The sequence below is a fragment of the Hemiscyllium ocellatum genome, chromosome 1, assembly GCF_020745735.1.
Source record: "Hemiscyllium ocellatum isolate sHemOce1 chromosome 1, sHemOce1.pat.X.cur, whole genome shotgun sequence".
In the NCBI taxonomy this organism is placed as follows: Eukaryota; Metazoa; Chordata; class Chondrichthyes; order Orectolobiformes; family Hemiscylliidae; genus Hemiscyllium; species Hemiscyllium ocellatum.
In genome coordinates this window covers 15,402,378-15,419,775 of record NC_083401.1, presented here as the reverse complement: position 1 = coordinate 15,419,775, position 17,398 = coordinate 15,402,378, and positions in this window count along the sequence as shown.

Genomic DNA, 17,398 nt, shown 5'->3' with positions numbered 1-17,398 from the left:
GCCCGAAACGTCGAATTTCCTATTCCTTGGATGCTGCCTAACCTGCTGTGCTTTAACCAGCAACACATTTTCAGCACACCTCAATTTCTAGTCCATGCAGAGAGGTTGCTGATAAATTGGCAAATAAATTCTGATTTTTCTTTCATTTGTAGGATGGTGGGCATCCCTGATTAGGCCATTCTTAATTACCCAGTGGGTAGTTCAGAGTCATTTGCTGTGAACAAGTATTTTCCTTCCCTAAAGGACATCAGTGAATGAGATGGGATGTTCCACAGCTGGTAACGAATTTGGGGTCATCATCAGACTCTTAATTCCAGATTTATATTGATTCCAAAATCCACTATTTACCATGGCGGGATTTGAGCCTAGGTCCCCAGAACATTTCCTGGGTCTCTGGATTTATAACTTAGTGATAGGCCCACTAGGCCATTACCTCCTCTATTGGTCCAGGCAACGCGAGGGAGAATGCACCAGGTAACGGTTAACCACCAAGCTTTTGCTTCCATTCAAATCAGGGAATTAAGATTCTGATTGATCAAGGATCGCCAAGGAAAGGCCGTCATGCATATTTTGAAGGTGAGTGACACTGGACTCGAAACATTAACTGCATTTCTCCCTCCACAGATGCTGTCAGACCGACTACGTTTCCCCAGTACTTCCTGATTTTATGTTGACCTAAGCTTTCGTTTTGTTGAAAAAGGAGCAATACATGGACATTCTGATCTGAGGACTGCACAATGCAAAGCCTCAACAGCATGTCCCATCATTTTCTGTACAACTGAAAATTACAGGCCTTTGTATATTATAACACAACACACTGTTATATCTTACAAACACAGCTTGCTGGGTATAGATCCAATATTGTATATTGTAGAATATTATGAATATTACTGGATTACTCACTTCTTTCCACTTACTGTTGGTGTGACATCAGTCACCTTAATGCCCCTGCCCACATCCTCCTTCTCCATTTTAGTCCAGCTCCAACTGATGACTGCACATGTGCTCTCAGATCCAGTCCTGACTTTCTCTTCCAACAAGGGTGGTATTGTTGCTGTCTGGTGTACAGCCCATGTACATGGTGGAGGCTGTGTGCCAACCCGCAGACACCTTCTTGTATCTCGTCCCAGACAATGACACCCCCCCCCACCCCCCACCCCACCATGGAACACCAGGCCACTGTGTCCAAGACTGTCACCAAGCACATCTCATCCCCAACAGCCACCCAGCTCAAAATCGCCCGAACCCACACGGCGCACTGCTGCCTTCACCCCAAACTTCACAAACCGGGCAGCCCTGGTAGATCCATTGTTTCTGTTTGTTCCTGCCCCACGGAGTTTGTTTCTTCCTTTCTCGACTCGATTTTTTTTTCACCCGTTGTAGAGTCCCTCCCCACTTACATCTGCAATTCTTCTGATGCACTACGTCGTTTACAAAATGTCCCAGTTTGCGCTCTCCAAAAGCCTCCTGCGATCCCTTTACACGTCCATTCCCTCATCGGGGCGGAACGAGGTCTCTCCGCTTCTTCCTGGAAAAAAGGCCACAATAGTCCATATCCCACCACTACCTGCCCCACCCAATACACCCTGCCCCACCCTGATCCACCCAATCCACCCTGCCCCATCCTGCCCCACCCTGATCCACCCAAATCCACCCTGCCCCACCCTGCCCCACCCTGATCCACCCTGCCCCACCCTGATCCACCCTGCCCCACCCTGCTCCACCATGATCCACCCTGCCCCACCCTGATCCACCTTGATCCACACTGCCCCACCCTGATCCACCCTGCCCCACCATTTCCCACCCTGATCCACCCTGATCCAACCTGCCCCACCCTGAACCACCCTGACCCACCCTGCCCCACACTGATCTACCCTGATCCACCATGATTCACCCTACCGCACCCTGCCCCTCCTTGATCCACACTGCCTCACCCTGATCCACCCTGCCCCATCTTGCCAACCCTGACCCACCCTGCCCCACCCTGCCCCACCCTGATCCACCGTGATCCCCTCTGATGCACTCTGCCCCCCCGAACCACCCTACCCCACCATGCCCCACCCTGATCCACCCTGCCCCACCCTGATCCAACCTGCCCCACTCTGCCCCATCCTGATCTACCCTGCCCCACCCTGATCCACATTGCCCTACCCTGCCCCACCCTCATCCACCCTGCCCCACCCTGATCCACCCTGCCCCACCCTGATCCACCCTGCCCCACCCTGATCCACATTGCCCCACCCTGCCCCACCCTGATCCACATTGCCCCACCCTGCCCCATCCTGATCCACCCTGCCCCACCCTGATCCACATTGCCCCACCCTGCCCCACCCTGATCTACCCTGCCCCACCCTGATCCACATTGCCCCACCCTGCCCCACCCTGATCTACCCTGCCTCACCCTGATCCACACTGCCCCCACCCTGATCCACACTGCCCCACCCTGCCCCACCATGCTCCACTGCGCCCCACCCTGCCCCACCCTGATCCACACTGCCCCACCCTGATCCACACTGCCCCACCCTGCCCCACCATGCTCCACTGCGCCCCACCCTGATCCACACAGCCCCACCCTGCCTCACTCTGCCCACCCTGATTCACCCTGATTCACCCTGATCCACCCTGCCCCACCCTGATCCACCCTGCCCCACCCTGACCCACTCTGATCCACCCTGATCCACCCTGTCCCACCCTGCCCCACTCTGCCCCACCCTACCCTGCCCCACCCTGATCCACACTGCCCCACCCTGCCTCACTCTGCCCACCCTGACCCACCCTGACCCACCCTGATCCACCCTGATCCACCCTGCCCCACCCTGCCCCACCTTGCTCTGTCCTGATCGACTCTGTTTCATCTGGCCAAGCTCACCCTCACTTTGAACAACATAGGTTTAAAAGAAACTCTTTGGGAAGGTAAAGAGACTTAAAAGCCATGAGTGAGAGTGTGTGGAGACAGATTAAATTGAGGCATTTAAGGTGGGAGCAGATTATTATCTGCACAGGGAGATTGTGCAGCATAAGAGACAGATAACAGGGCAATGGCACCAGGTGAATAGCTTTAGGGGAGAGCCAGCACAGTCAGGAGAAACCAAATGGTCTGCGATTCTGTAAATTCCGGAGCTAATTTGGCACAATTGCCAATGGTGAAGTGACTGAAGGAGACCAGAACCAGTACCAATCCCACTAATTTTTCTTCGCAGGGTAACTCCACTTGCACTAGCTCAGTGGTTAGCACTGCTGCCTCACAGCACCAGGGACCTGGGTTTGATTCCAGCCTCTGGCAACTGTGTGTGTGGAGTTTGCGCATTCTCCCCATGTCTGCGCAGGTTTCCTCCCATAATCCAGAGATGTGCAGGTTAGGTAAATTGGCAATGCTAAATTACCCACAGTGTTCAGGGATGTGTTCAGGTTAGGTTCATTAATTAAGGATAAATGTAAATAATATGGTAGGGGGAATGGGTCTGGGTGGGTTACTCTTTGGAGGCCTGTTTCCACTCTGTAGGGATTCTAAGAGGGCTGTGCGTGACAGCAACTTCCGAAACTAGAGATCAACGTATTGGCACACTGACTGGCATGGAAAGAGCTATGTGCAGCCAGGTAGCTTGGAGGGGATGTTGGTGTAAATATCTGGGAGAGTGATAGGACAGGAGGCTACAGAGATTGGGAGGGGCAAGACCAAGCAGCCATTTGGAAACAGTGAATGCAATGAGCCATCAAAGCATTAATACCAGCATCATAACAATCTGCTCCTTCCAACTCTTCAATGACAGCCATGAAATTCACAGCACAGATTACACAGGAGGAGAAATGTGTTGGGCAATTAATTAAACTCACATTTCTCACACAAAGTCTTGACCTGAGTGCCCTTGAGACAGCATTCTTTGGGAAAATAAATGAGAAACTGCTTCAAATATTTCTGACCTCCAAGCGCAGAGAACTTTCTACAAAAAGTACACTATCATGTTCTGCCACGGAGTTTAGGTCATGCCAGCATTTGCAAATATTTTCAAATTATTTCCAGACATTCACTTGTAAATTCTTACTAATTCCTCCCAGAGTGTATGCTATGTTCCCATTCTGTTTTGATGTATTTCTGCACTGTATTTCAGGTGTGTGGTGAACAGTTGTCCTCAATTAGAAAATGAAAGAACTGCAGATACTGTAAATTGGAATCAAAAACAGAAATTGGCAGAAACGTTCAACAGGTCTGGCAGCATCTGTGGAAAGAAATCAGAGCTAATGTTTCAGGTCTGAGAAAGGGTCACTCAACCCGATACGTTAACTCTGATTTCTCTCCGCAGCTGCTGCCAGACGTGCTGAGCTTTCCCAGCAATTTCTGTTTTTGTCCTCAATTACCTTTTGTTTTAATCAATTGTCATTCGCTTTCCCTTGACAAGAATTCACAATAGTACCCGCCAAAGCCTCAAGATGTTCCAAATCTTTTTACAGCCAATGATGCACTTCTATTGAAGTGTTGTCTCCATTGAAATCCAACAAATGCAGAGCATTTGACACTTGGATGGGGTGGTGGATTGGGGGTGGTGGTGGTGGAATCAGAGGAGTCACTGGTTCAGATGGGTTGGAATTTGGGAAGAAGTGTGGAGGGATGGAGCGGCAGCAGGAGCAAGTTGTGAAATGGGAAATCCAATTATACACAATCCTTTACCCGAAATGCTGGTTTTCGGAATTCAGAATTTTTCAAATTTCGGAATAAGTGACAGTTTAATGGTGGCATTTTAAAAAATCTTGCTGGAAGAGCAGACACATTGAGTAAAACGAGGTCATGAGAGAGAATCAAGGCCTACTGGTGATGGGCCACGTCCCCACACGTCGCATCTGAGTGACATGCATCGAGTGGGTGTTGACTTGGGTTAACGGTTTGCACGTCAAACAACCTTCTTAATGAGAAAAAAACCTTCACAAAAAAATCTTCAGACTTTGGAGCTTTTCAGATTTCGGAATTTCAGATGGAGGATTGTCTACCTGTCCACTCTCGGTGTATGACAGTTAGGGCATCCAGTCCTCAAATGTTTGGAAGAAGCTGATTCAGTCAGGCCTCCATGGAGATAAAGATTACGTACAAAGTCAACATTTCTCTGGAGAAGCATTCCCACTGTTCCTTCCGTGCTCAGGGGAATCTCCTAGAACCATCTACCTCTTTCGTGTTTCGAAAATCTGTCAGTGCAACCGCATCTCTGCCTGGAATCTGAAATGACAGGAACATAACAGTCTCCTGCAAATGTTCCTCCAGCTTTTACACCGTTAAATCTAGCTGGTTCAATGATCTGTAGCTGTGCTGGTACAGCTAGAACATTCACAATTGCTTAGGCATGTTCATTTTTATTTTGGAGGGGACAGGGTGGGCATAGTGGCTCAGTGGTTAGCACTACTGCCTCACAGCGCCAGGGACCCGGTTCGACCGTCTGTGTGGAGTTTGCACATTCTCCCAGTGTCTGTGTGGGTTTGCTCCGGGTGCTCTGGGTTCCTCCCACAGTCCAAAGATGCACAGGAGAAGTGGGTTGGCAATGCTAAATTGCCCATAGTGTCCATGGATGAGCAGGTTAGGTGGATTAGCCATGGGAAAAGCAGGGATAGGGTGGGTCTGGGTGGGATGCTCTTTAGAGGGTCGATGTGGACTAGATGGGCCGAATGGGGATTCTATGATGATTCTTACTACATGGACTTTGAGGATCAAAATGCTTTCACTACCTTATAGATCTCAGTAGGTTCCCACAAAGCAGATGACTGTAGGTTCAAGTCCTGTTCCTGGCAAATAATCCATTCTTGCTTTTCAGATGAGGTGTAAACCAAAGCCCCATCCTTAGCTTCTGAGGTGAACATCCACTTTCCAGGGCACTCCTCAAACAGCAGGGAAGTGGTTGCCAAGATTGAAGCAGGAGAATACTGTCATACAAATTCAGACGGTCAAACAGCTACTGTGGAAACTGAAATGGAGTTAATATTACAAGACAATGTACTTTTACCAGGATTGATCGGAAGCATGGCTTCATGCAAAGGAAATCAAATTGAAAAAATTACCAGAATTCCTCGAGGGGGGAACAGGCAGGAAGAACAATGGGGAAGCCATGGAAGTCAGATAGTTGGATTTTCAAAACACATTTGATAAGATGTGACACATTAAGTTACTTAATAGAAAGAGGGTTGGCTAACTAATAGAAGACAGAGAGCTGGGATAAGGGGGGGCATTTTCAGGATGATAACCTGCAACTAGTGGAGTGCCGCAGGGATCAGTGTTTTAATGTTTTGCATTTGAATAATATTTAAAAAGTCTACATAAATACATCTATCTAAAATACACACAAGCGACAGCTGCAAACAATTCTGCTTTGACGCCCTGGTTGTATCCACGTCGATGAGCAATTAAAGCTGACCACTGCCTTTTGTCATAGAGTTAACTACCACAACATTTATTTTAACCAATAAACTCGGATTGTCCATGCCGTCTGTCTGAACCCTGTCAGTCTAAGCCCAACAACAGTCATTCTCCATTTTTTATTTTTCATTCACTGTTTGAATCTCACGCATTTGAAAAATTAAAGCTGCAACTCAAAAGGATTGGGAGGATATTGTGCATAAAACACAGAAAGCTAGTACACAGGTGTAGCAGATCATCAGGAAGGCTAATGGAATGTTGGCCCTTATTTCAAAGGAGTAGGAGTATAACAGTAGGGAAATCTGATTGCAATCGTACAAGGTGCTGGTCATACCACATCTGGAGTACTCTGAACTGTTTTGGTCCCCTTATTTAGGGAAAGATATTGTTTCAAGTACAGAGAAGATTCACTCAGATGATCCTTGGTATGGAGGGATTGTTTTATTAGTGAAGGGTTATCTGGTTGGGACTCTACCCTCTGGAGTTTAGAAGAATGGGAGGCACAGGAGAAGTGGGTTGGCAATGCTAAATTGCCCATAGTGTCCATGGAAGAGCAGGTTAGGTTGATTAGCCATGGGAAAAGCAGGGATAGGGTGGGTCTGGTTGGGATGCTCTTTGGAGGGTCGATGTGGACTAGATGGGCCAAATGGTATGGAGGGATTGTTTTATTAGTGAAGGGTTATCTGGTTGGGACTCTACCCTCTGGAGTTTAGAAGAATGGGAGGTGATCTCATTGAAACCTGTAGGATTCTTAAGGGGCTTGACAGGGTAAATACTCAGAGAATGCTTTCTCCTCATGGGGGAGTCTAAGACCAGAGGGCATCATCACAGAATAAAGGGGCACCAACTGAAGTAAGGAGGAATTTCTTCTCTCAGAAGGTTGTGAATTTTTGGAAGTTCTCGTGGAAAGCTGTGAGGGCAGAGCTCTTGTGTGTATTTAAGGCTGAGAGAGACAGGTTCCTGATCAGTCGAGGAATCAAGGTTTACGGGGTAAATGCAGGGAAGTGGACATGCAGAATGTCAGATCAGCCATGGTCCTATTGAATACGGAATAAGACTCAAGGAGCCAAATGGTCTACTCCTGCCCCCATTTCTTATGGTCTTATGAGTCAGAAAGTCAATTATTCAATGTACTGCATTGAAGTAGCTGCACTGTTGGAGTTACCATCTTTCATATCAAATGCCTCAATCTTCTTACATTATTACAAAATACCTCACAGCAGGAGAAGAAGCAAATATAATAACTATCACTGGAGGAAAAGTGGAAGGGAAACTAAAGGCCTAAATACAGATAGGTCCCCTGGACCTGATGGGATGCATCCTGGGATATTAAACAATGTTGCCACAGAGGTAGAGGAAACACTGAGCAATCTTCCAGGAATTCTTTGATTCTGGAAAAGTCCCAGAGGATTGGAAACCTACCAATGCAGCTCTTTTATTTAAAAGGGAAGGAAACAAAAAAAATGTAACAATATTCCAGTTAGCTTTGCTTTTGTTATTGAGAATATGTTAGTCTATTAGAGTCATAGAATCATACTGCATGGAAACAACCCTTCAGCCCAACTCGTCCATGCCAACCACATATCCCAAAGATGACTAGTTCCATTTGTCTGCGTTTGGTCCTTATCCCTCTAAACATTTTCTGTTTCTTACACCTGTCCAGATATCTTTCAAATGTTACAATTGTACACTCTACCACTTCCTCTGGCATCGCATTCCATACATGCACCACCATCTGAATGAAAAAAACTGCCCCTTGTGTCCCTTTTAAATCTTTCCCATCTCACCTTAAACCAGTGCCTTCTAATTTTGGATTTCCCTAATCTGGAAAATGAACTTAGCTATTAAACTTGTCAATATACCTCATGATTTATTTAAAACGTGAAAAATTAGCATGGCTTCATGAAGATGAAATCATGTCTGATAAATATACTATAATTCTTTGAGAAGATAACAAACAGGATAGATAAAGGGGAAGCAGGGCAAGTCACATATTTGGATTTTCAGAAAGCGCTTGATAAAGAAACACACGTTAAGCTGCCTAACAAAATAAGAGCTTATGGTGTTGGAGGGAGCATATCAGTATACATTAGGGATTGGCTAAATAATACAATGGGAATTGGGATAAGGGGGCCATTTTCAGCCTGGCAACCAGTGAACTGCCACAGGGATCAGTGCTGGAGCCAGAATTTTTTACAATAGATATTAATGACTTAGATGTGGAAAGTGACTGTACAGCCAAGTTTGGGAATGACGCAAAAACAGACAGGAAGGTAACATACCCCTTGATTCCCTTACTGATTAAAAGTCTGCCTACCTCAGCCTTGAATACACACCATTTTAATAACATTTAGCTTCTCTATTCTTCCTGCCAAATCGCCTAACATCACAGCTTCCTCCAGTATATCTGCCAAGATTTTGCCCGCTCTTTTTTGCCCTGTCAATACCTCTCACTATAGATAAATGTGAGGTGCAGATTTTGGGAAAGCAAACCTTAGCAGGAACTTACACACTCAATGGTAAGGTCCTAGGGAATGTTGCTGAACAAAGAGACCTTGGAGTGCAGGTTCATAGCTTCTTGAAAGTGGAGTCACAGGTAGACAGGATAGTGAAAAAGCCATTTGGTATGCTTTCCTTTATTGGTCAGAGTATTGAGTATAGGAGTTGGGAGGTCATGTTGCAGCTGTACAGACATTGGTTAGGCCACTATTGGAATTTTTTGTGCAATTCTGATCTCCTTCCTATCGAAACTTGAAAGGGTTTAGAAAAAGGATATTGCCAGGGTTGGAGGATTTGAGCTACAGGGAGAGGCTGTACAGGCTGGGACTGTTTTCCCTGGAGCGTTAGAGGCTGAGGGGTGACCTTATAGAGGTTTACAAAATCATGAGGGGCATGGATAGGGTGAATAGGAAAATTCTTTTCCCTGGGGTGGGGGAATCCAGAAATAGAGAGCACAGGTTTCAGGTGAGAGAGGAAAGATATAAAAGAGACCTAAGGGACAACCTTTTCACGCAGAGGGTGGTATGTGATTGGAATGAGCTGGAATGAGTCTGAATTGGTGGAGGCTGGTACAATTACAACATTTAAGAGGCATTTGGATGGGTATATGAATAGGAAGGGTTTGGAGGAATATGGGCCAGCTGCTGGCAGGTGGGATTAGATTGGGTTGGGATATCTGGTCATCATGGATGAGTTGGACCGAAGAGTCTGTTTCCATGCTGTACATCTCTCTGGCTCTGTGTGTTCAAAGAAATTATCCAGCAAGGAGGGAAAACTGAGCTTGATGAGAGAATGGGAAATTAAAAAAAAACTTGAATTGGAAAGGAAAGAGAATGAGAAAGCACAATGGAAATAGAAGAGAATAAAAACACAAGAACAATGGAAATTGAAATTGATCCATGAGAGAGAGAAAAATCAAGCAACGTGACTTGAGAGTTAAAAGCTTAGAATTAAGAAAGAAAAAGGATGATTCTTATTCCGAATTTAACCAAAAATCGAGGTTTAGTGCTGAAATCCACAGGAATTTTTAACCTCAACAGAAAAGGTCATTAGGCAGACAAAAGATGTTTGGACCTTAAAATTACTGAACTTCTGACTGAAAATGTGTTTGCCAGTTTTCAAGAAGAGCATTCTGTTGACAATGCAACAGCTTATAACCAAACAATGTTCGATTTTTATCAGCATGTCCTTGAAGCTTATCAATTAAAATGTAGAACTTTAGGAAAACTCATCAGATATTTATAGAAATTGCAAGAGGAAAATAAATGGCATGGAGTCAGTGGTTTTGATCGCAAAAGTCAATCAACAACGTATAAGGGAAATCGTGATTAAGGGAGAATTTAGAAATAGCATTCCAGCAAACCTTAAAACATCTTCAGATGACTATCAATATCAACAAGTCAAGATACAGTAGTTCTGGCAAATATATATGGTATCTCACAGTTACATTTAGGGAAATGGTTAAGCCAAAGTTGGAAGAATAAAAAACTCTGGGCCTGGAAGAGTTATGAAGTTCAGGGAACAAACAGGGTGCCAAAATAGTAAGAGAGAAAGTGGATCCCACACTGAGGTCATGTTGATGAAGAGTTTCAGTGTGAAGTGAGATTGAACAGATTGGGATTGTTTTCGTGAGAGTAGAGATCGAGAGGGGACCTGGTTGCCATGTGTAAAATTATGAGAAGTATAGACAGAGTAGACAGGAAGAAGCTTTTCCCCCTTGGTAGAGGAGTCATAGAATTTCATAGAATCCCAAAAGTGTGGAAACAGGCCCTTCAGCCCCACAAGTCCACACCGACCCTCTGAAGGGAATCCCACCCAAACCCATTTCCCTACCCTATTACTCGACATTTGCCCTGGAGTAATGACTAGGAGGTATAGTTTCAAGGTTGTTTTCATTAGAATAGAGGAGGTTGACAGGGGACATGGTTGTGATGTGTAAATGATATGGAGGTAACATGGTTCCATTGTGGTAAATCTAGATCACATGCAGCGCTTAATGGTGGAGCTGCTGAGAAAGGGGTGTGTTTCTCACCCAATTATTTTGCCTTCTCACTACCTCCACCTAGAGGACATTTATGTCCCGTGTCATATTGATATCAGATCTAATGAACCAGGGCCTGAATGTCCTCACTTAATATCTCTTGTCTATAGTTGTGTTTAATGCTCGCTCAGCTAAGTTAGATCTTATCTTTCTACACTGGTGCAGCTCCTGTCATTATGTTTGTAATGTCCTTCAAGGTTGAGAAAATGAAAACGTCCTTCTAGGTTGAAGATATGGGAAATGCTGCCTCGGAAGTGTTAGTGTCTTGTGTGGATCCCATACTGAAGTTATGCTGATGGACAGTTTCAGTGATGAAGTGAGATTGGCCAGATTGGGATTGTTTTTGTTAGAGTAGAGGAGACTGAGAGGGGACACAGCTGCGAGGTGTAAAATTATCAAAAGCTTAGACAGGGTAGACAGGAAGATGCCCTCTTCCTTTGATAGAGGAATCAATGACCAGGAGGTATGGTTTTCAGATAAGGGGGGGGAATATGAGGAAAAGATTTTTCCCAGAGGGTAGTGGGAATCTGGAACTCGGTGCTTGTAAGGATGGGACAGGTAGAAACCCTCACCACATTGAAGAAGCAGTTAGATGTGAACTTGTGATGCCAAGGCAAACAGAGCCACGAGCCAAGTATTGGAAAATAGTTTAGAATAGAATTCAAATTAGTTAGATGAGATTAGAACAAGTTAGGTGGTTGTTTTTGACTGGGATGGATATGATGGGCTGAAGAGCCCTTTTTCTATGCTGTAGATTGCTATGCCTTGATGACTGAAGGACAGGGAAGGGGCAGTGCAATTACTCGCTGGGCTTCCCAGAAGCTCAACAGAGATTGTAAAGAGGGTGGCTGTGTTACACAGAAACTAGTGAGGCTCCTGACCATTGTTGGTCTGCTGTTCTGAGATTCATTTGGCATTGAAGTGATGGGTCTGATGTACTGGGATCTGTCAGAAACCACAGAGTGCTTTGAAGTCACTGCAGAAATAATCTGTCATCTTTGTTATCATTCCACACATATCTTTCCAGTTCCTAGTGGTAATTAATACACCGCCAGCGCCAACAGCACTCTGCCAGCCATACCTCCATCACAGTGATATCCTGCAGTCACATTAACAAAGGGGAGCCTAGTTCAATTGTCGGTGCACTCACCTCTGAGCCAGAAAATTGTGGGTTTGAATTTTGCCTTGGGCACTGCCCATCGGTGGGTCGGCAGGTTCAGGATTTTGACCTAGTGACTGGGAAGGACGGATCAAATCAGTTGAAGCTGTGGGAAGCTACTCCCAGGATTCCTGCCACATGTGGGCAAGACTGGAGAACAGAACCAGGAGGAGATTGAGATGCCTGCAGATATACAGAGTCCTTAACTCCCCTGAAAGTGGCAACACAAGTGGATAAGATGGTAAAGAAGACGTAAGGCAAGCTTGCCTTCATCGGTCAGGGCATTGAGTATAAAAGTTGGCAAGTCGTGCCGCAGCTGTATAAAACTTTAGTTAGGACACATATCGAGCATTGTGGGCAGTTCTGGTCTCCATACTAATGGAAGGATGTGGAGGCTTTGGAGAGGTTGCAAAAGAAGCTTACCGTGATGTTGGCCTGGATTGGAGTGTATCATCTACAAGGAGAGGTTGGATAAACCTGGATTGGTTTAGCTGAAGCATCAATGGCTGAACCCTAATGGAAGCATTTAAAATTATGAGAGGCATGGATAGGTTGGATAGTCTGAGTCTTTTACCCAAGATGGAAATGTCAAATAATTGGGAGCAAAGGTTTAAGGTGAGAGGGTGGAAAATTTAAAGGAGATGTGCGAGATAAGTTTCTTTTTATGCAGAGCCTGATCTACCACTCATAGGAGCATAAGGCAAAAAATATTACAGGTAATAGGGTGAAAGTGGATGACCATATTGAATGGCGGAGCAGGCTGGAAGGGCTGAATGGCCTACTTCTGTCCCTATTATCTATATGTCTATGCTTCTCCAATGCCCCACCCCCAGATGAAACTTGACAAGAGGGTGCTTTCTCTGCTGGGGAGGCAAGACTTGAGGGACACAGCTTAAGAATAAGGGGGCTCTCTATAAGACCGAGAGTCATTGGCTCTTACCGTTTTTTTCTCCAGAAAGCAGTGGGTTATACAATTTATTCAAGTCATTGTTGGCTAAATATTTGATTGACGTGATTGTGCTGATAGGAAAGTGAGGTTCAGAGCACAACTAGATCAGCTAAGATCTTGTTAAATGGTGGAGGAGACTAGAAAAAGTTATTCCTGCCTCTAAATCCTATGTTCCTATAGTGTTCAGTATCCTTAGTTTCAATATCTGAGGAGTTATGAATGACGGATAATTACCAACAAATAGCCCCACTTCTGACATGAGGAGGGACTGTCATTGATGAAGCAGCTGAAGATGCTTCAGTCTGGGACATTACCCTGATGAATTCCTGCAATGTCCTTGGGAGTAAGACAATTGAACTCCAACAAGGGCAACTTTCTTTCATTGTACTAGGTTCCCGCCAGCAGATAGTGTCCCCAACTCCTATTGACTCCAATTTTGCCAGAAGAAAGTGAGGATTGCAGATGCTGGAGATCAGAGCTGGCTATCCTCTTGTTCCTCACGTAAGTGTAGAATGCCTTGGGGTTTTCCTCAATCTGACCCACCAAGGCTTTTTCATGCCATCTTCTAGCTCTCCTAAGTCCATCTCCTAATATCCCTCTCTCCCGCTCTCTATCCATGTGTGTGAAAAGATTTTTAAAAACCCAAGTTTCAAAGAAATCATTTGAAAAAGAAAAGACCTCTGTCCATTAGGTTAACTATCAAAAGTAAAGAATGATCATTACTATACAAATAACAACGTGTCATCATTGCTGAAATCAAAAGGAAATGTAAGAGACAATTTAACTAACATTTGTCATTTCGACTTTAATCTTCAGAACTTTATTCCCTAATATCAGTGCCATATTTGGAGCAAAATTGACATTTCAGATGGATGATGTCAACATTGGACCAATTGCATGCAGTTATTTTATCTTTGTGGATTACCACACTGTGCCAGCTTCCTGAATGCATCTCATGTAAGATGCACTTTATCAACTTTAGCATATAGTAAAAGTTGTACTTTGCTTTTCAGAAATACCACTTGGTTGTACATAAAGACTTCAGCTTTGTTGAGGGTGTCCATGTGGTATGTTGAATTGACCACATATCTGACTGGAGTCTATAAGCTGAGACAGTGTAGATATCACATTGGCATGCTTGTGTGCCATTGATGGAATGACCATGACATTGTTCCTTGGAAGATGCATCTCTGGATAATGCACTTTAGGTTTCTCAGGGCAGTTGGATTTCATGCATGTTTTAGCCGAATGTACTCTTGTAGAAAATAGTTTTCATATGACTTAAAATGCTGGACTATGTTTTCACTGACCGATTGCAACAGAGTCAAGCACCTAAAATATGTCTAAACTGCAGCAGTAGCTTCAAACTTCTGGAGGTAAGTTTGCTCACTGAGCTGGAAGGTTCGTTTTCAGACGTTTCGCCACCATACTAGGTAACATCTTCAGTGAGCCTCCAAATGAAGTCCTGGTGGTGTAGCTCACTTTCCATTTAGAGTTTGGGTTTCCTTGGATCGGTGATATCATTTCCTGTGGTGACATCATTTCTGGCAGTGTTGTCTTTTTCTGTACTTTTTCTCTTGGGATCCAATGTGTTTGTTGATAGAGTTCCAGTTAGAATGCTATGCTTCTAGGCATTCTCGTGCATGTCTCTGTTTGGCTTGTCCTAGGATGGATGTGTTTTTCCAGTTGAGGTGGTGTCCTTCCTCATCTGTATGTGGGTCATGTCATTTTGTGGCTAGTTGACGTTCATGTATCCTGGTGATTAGTTTTCTGCCTGTTTGTCCAATGTAGTGTTTGTTACAGTTCTTGCAAGGTGTTTTGTAGATGACATTAGTTTTGCTTGTTGTCTGTATAGGGTCTTTCTTGTTCATTAGCTGCTGTTTTAGTGTGCTGGTGAGTTTGTGGGCTACCAGGATGCCAATGGGTCTGAGTAGTCTGGCAGTCATTTCCGAGATGTCTTTGATGTAGGGCAATCTCAACCTGAGCTAGAAATCTTCTCAAAACTCGCTAGCTTCAAAAATGTGTGTGAGGTTATAATCATTCATTCATTGATGATCCCTTGCAGGCAAGAATGAATCTCTTCCACTTTCATGGTGAGTGTGTATGTGGCTGTACAGACTGATATGGCTTCCGCAGACTCTGTTACGCTGGGGCAGAAGGTGGTCGTGAGAAAGGGGGGTTTAAAGTGCATTGGCACTGTATCCTTTATGTTTGCCCAGAAGTGATTTTCTGAAGGATTTATGACCAGCTCATAAGTCTTTCAGCTGAGTCGGTCTCAGTGAAATCACATATCTGCTTCACTGATAGCAAGGATCCTGTTGAAACAACTCAGCTTGGGGATGAATCATGATGGAAAGAAATGGTCGCACTACTGTCAAGTGTTTGCCAGCAAAGACAAGGTTAAAAATCACACAATACCAGCTTATAGTCCAACAGGTTTATTTGGAAACACTAGCTTTCAGAGTGCCGCTCCTTCATCAGGTGGTTGTGGAGCAAAATCATAAGACACAGAATTTATAATCTTACAATTGTGTCCTTCACAACCACCTGATGAAAGAGCGGCGCTCCGAAAGCTAGTGCTTCCAATTAAACCTGTTGGGCCATAACCTAGTGTTGTGTGATTTTTAACTTTATACACCCCAGTCCAACACCGGCATCTCCAAAGCAAAGACAGGGACAGAGTATGTGCATCCAAACAATCACCTTACTCATTCTAAATCGCAAGTTACTTCAGCGCTGCTGCCTGCTACCAAATACAATCTCACTGCGGTTTTATTAAGAATCTCAAAGGATATTTTCAGTTCTGCTGTTGCCTTTGAAATACATCAGATACGGAGCAATTGATCAGATAAAAGGCCCTCACACAAAACAAGCCCTTCACAGAGTTACGCTCCTGTGTATCATATTTCATTCCCCACTCACTCTCTCTTTCCAAAGGTACAACCTGCTCCTCTCCACTTCCGAACTGTTAAAAACATTGTCAAAAGGACAAGGGCATCACTAATACAGGAAGTGGATGAGGAAATCCTGAAGATGTCATGTGCCTGAGCCAATAGGAGCCTGGGTGTCAGCTGTGGCTCAGCACTCAGAGGAAATGTTTACTCCAGGCTGAGTTAAATTGAATTGAATCGAAATTATTGTCACATGAACTGAGGCACAGTGAAAAGTTTTGTCTTGCGAGTGATTCGGGCAGATCACAGATTTAAATAGAATAGCTAAGTAAATACTAGGTAAACAGCAGCAGAAACAAAAACACAGGTACAGGCAAATGTTAAGAGTTTGTGAGTCCATTCCGTATTCTAACAACAGTAGGGTAGAAACTGTTTTGAAACCGGCTGGTGCATGTGCTCAGGTTTTTGTACCTTCTCCCTGATGGTAGAGGTTGTAGAAAAACATTGCCAGGGTGGGATGGATCTTTAAGAATGCTGGTGGCCTTTCCTTGACAGTGGGCCTGGTAGATGGATTCTATAGATGGGAGGTTGGCCTTTGTGATTGTCCGGGCTGAGTTCACCACTCTCTGTAACCATCTCCGATCTTAAATGGTACAGTTGTCATACCAGGTAATGATACATCCAGACAGAATGCTCTCAATGGGTGCACCTATACAAAGGTATTCACCATCATGTTAAATTTCCTCAGCTGCCTGATGAAGAAGAGATATTGTTGGGCCTTTGTAACCAGTGCCCTCACATGAAGAGTCCAAGAAAGCTTGTTGTGGATGACCACTCCCAGGAGCTTGACAATCCCCAGTCGTTCCACCTCTGTGCTGTTAATGTGTTGGGGTGGCGGGTGCATGCATAACATCCTGCTGAAAGTCAATAATGAGTTCCTCAGTTTTACCAGCATTGAGAGCTAGGTTGTTCTCAGTGCACCATTTTTCCAGGTCTTCCACCTCCTGTCTGTAGTCTGTTTCGTTGCTATCTGAGATTTGACAGATTATGGTGGTGTCATTAGTGAACTTGTAAATGGCATTAATCTGGTATTTGGGGATACAGTCATGGGTATATAGCGAGTACAATGGGAGACTGAGTACACATCCCTGGGGGGGCTCCAGTGTTGAGTGTTAGTGAGGATGAAATACTGTCCCCAATCTTCACTGATTGTGGCCTGTGGGTCAGGAAACTGAGGGTCCAGTTGCAGAGAGTGGGGTTTCGTCCAAGATCACTAAATTTAGTAATCAGTCTCGAGGGGATAATAGTGTTGAAAGTTGAACTGTAGTCACTGAGTAGGATTCATATGTAGCTGTTCTTTGTATCAAGATGTTCTCGGGAGGAGTGAAGGGCAAGTGATATGGCGTCTGACGTGGATCTGTTGGTCCGGTAGGCAAATTGGAGTGGGTCAAGAGTAGTGGGGAGG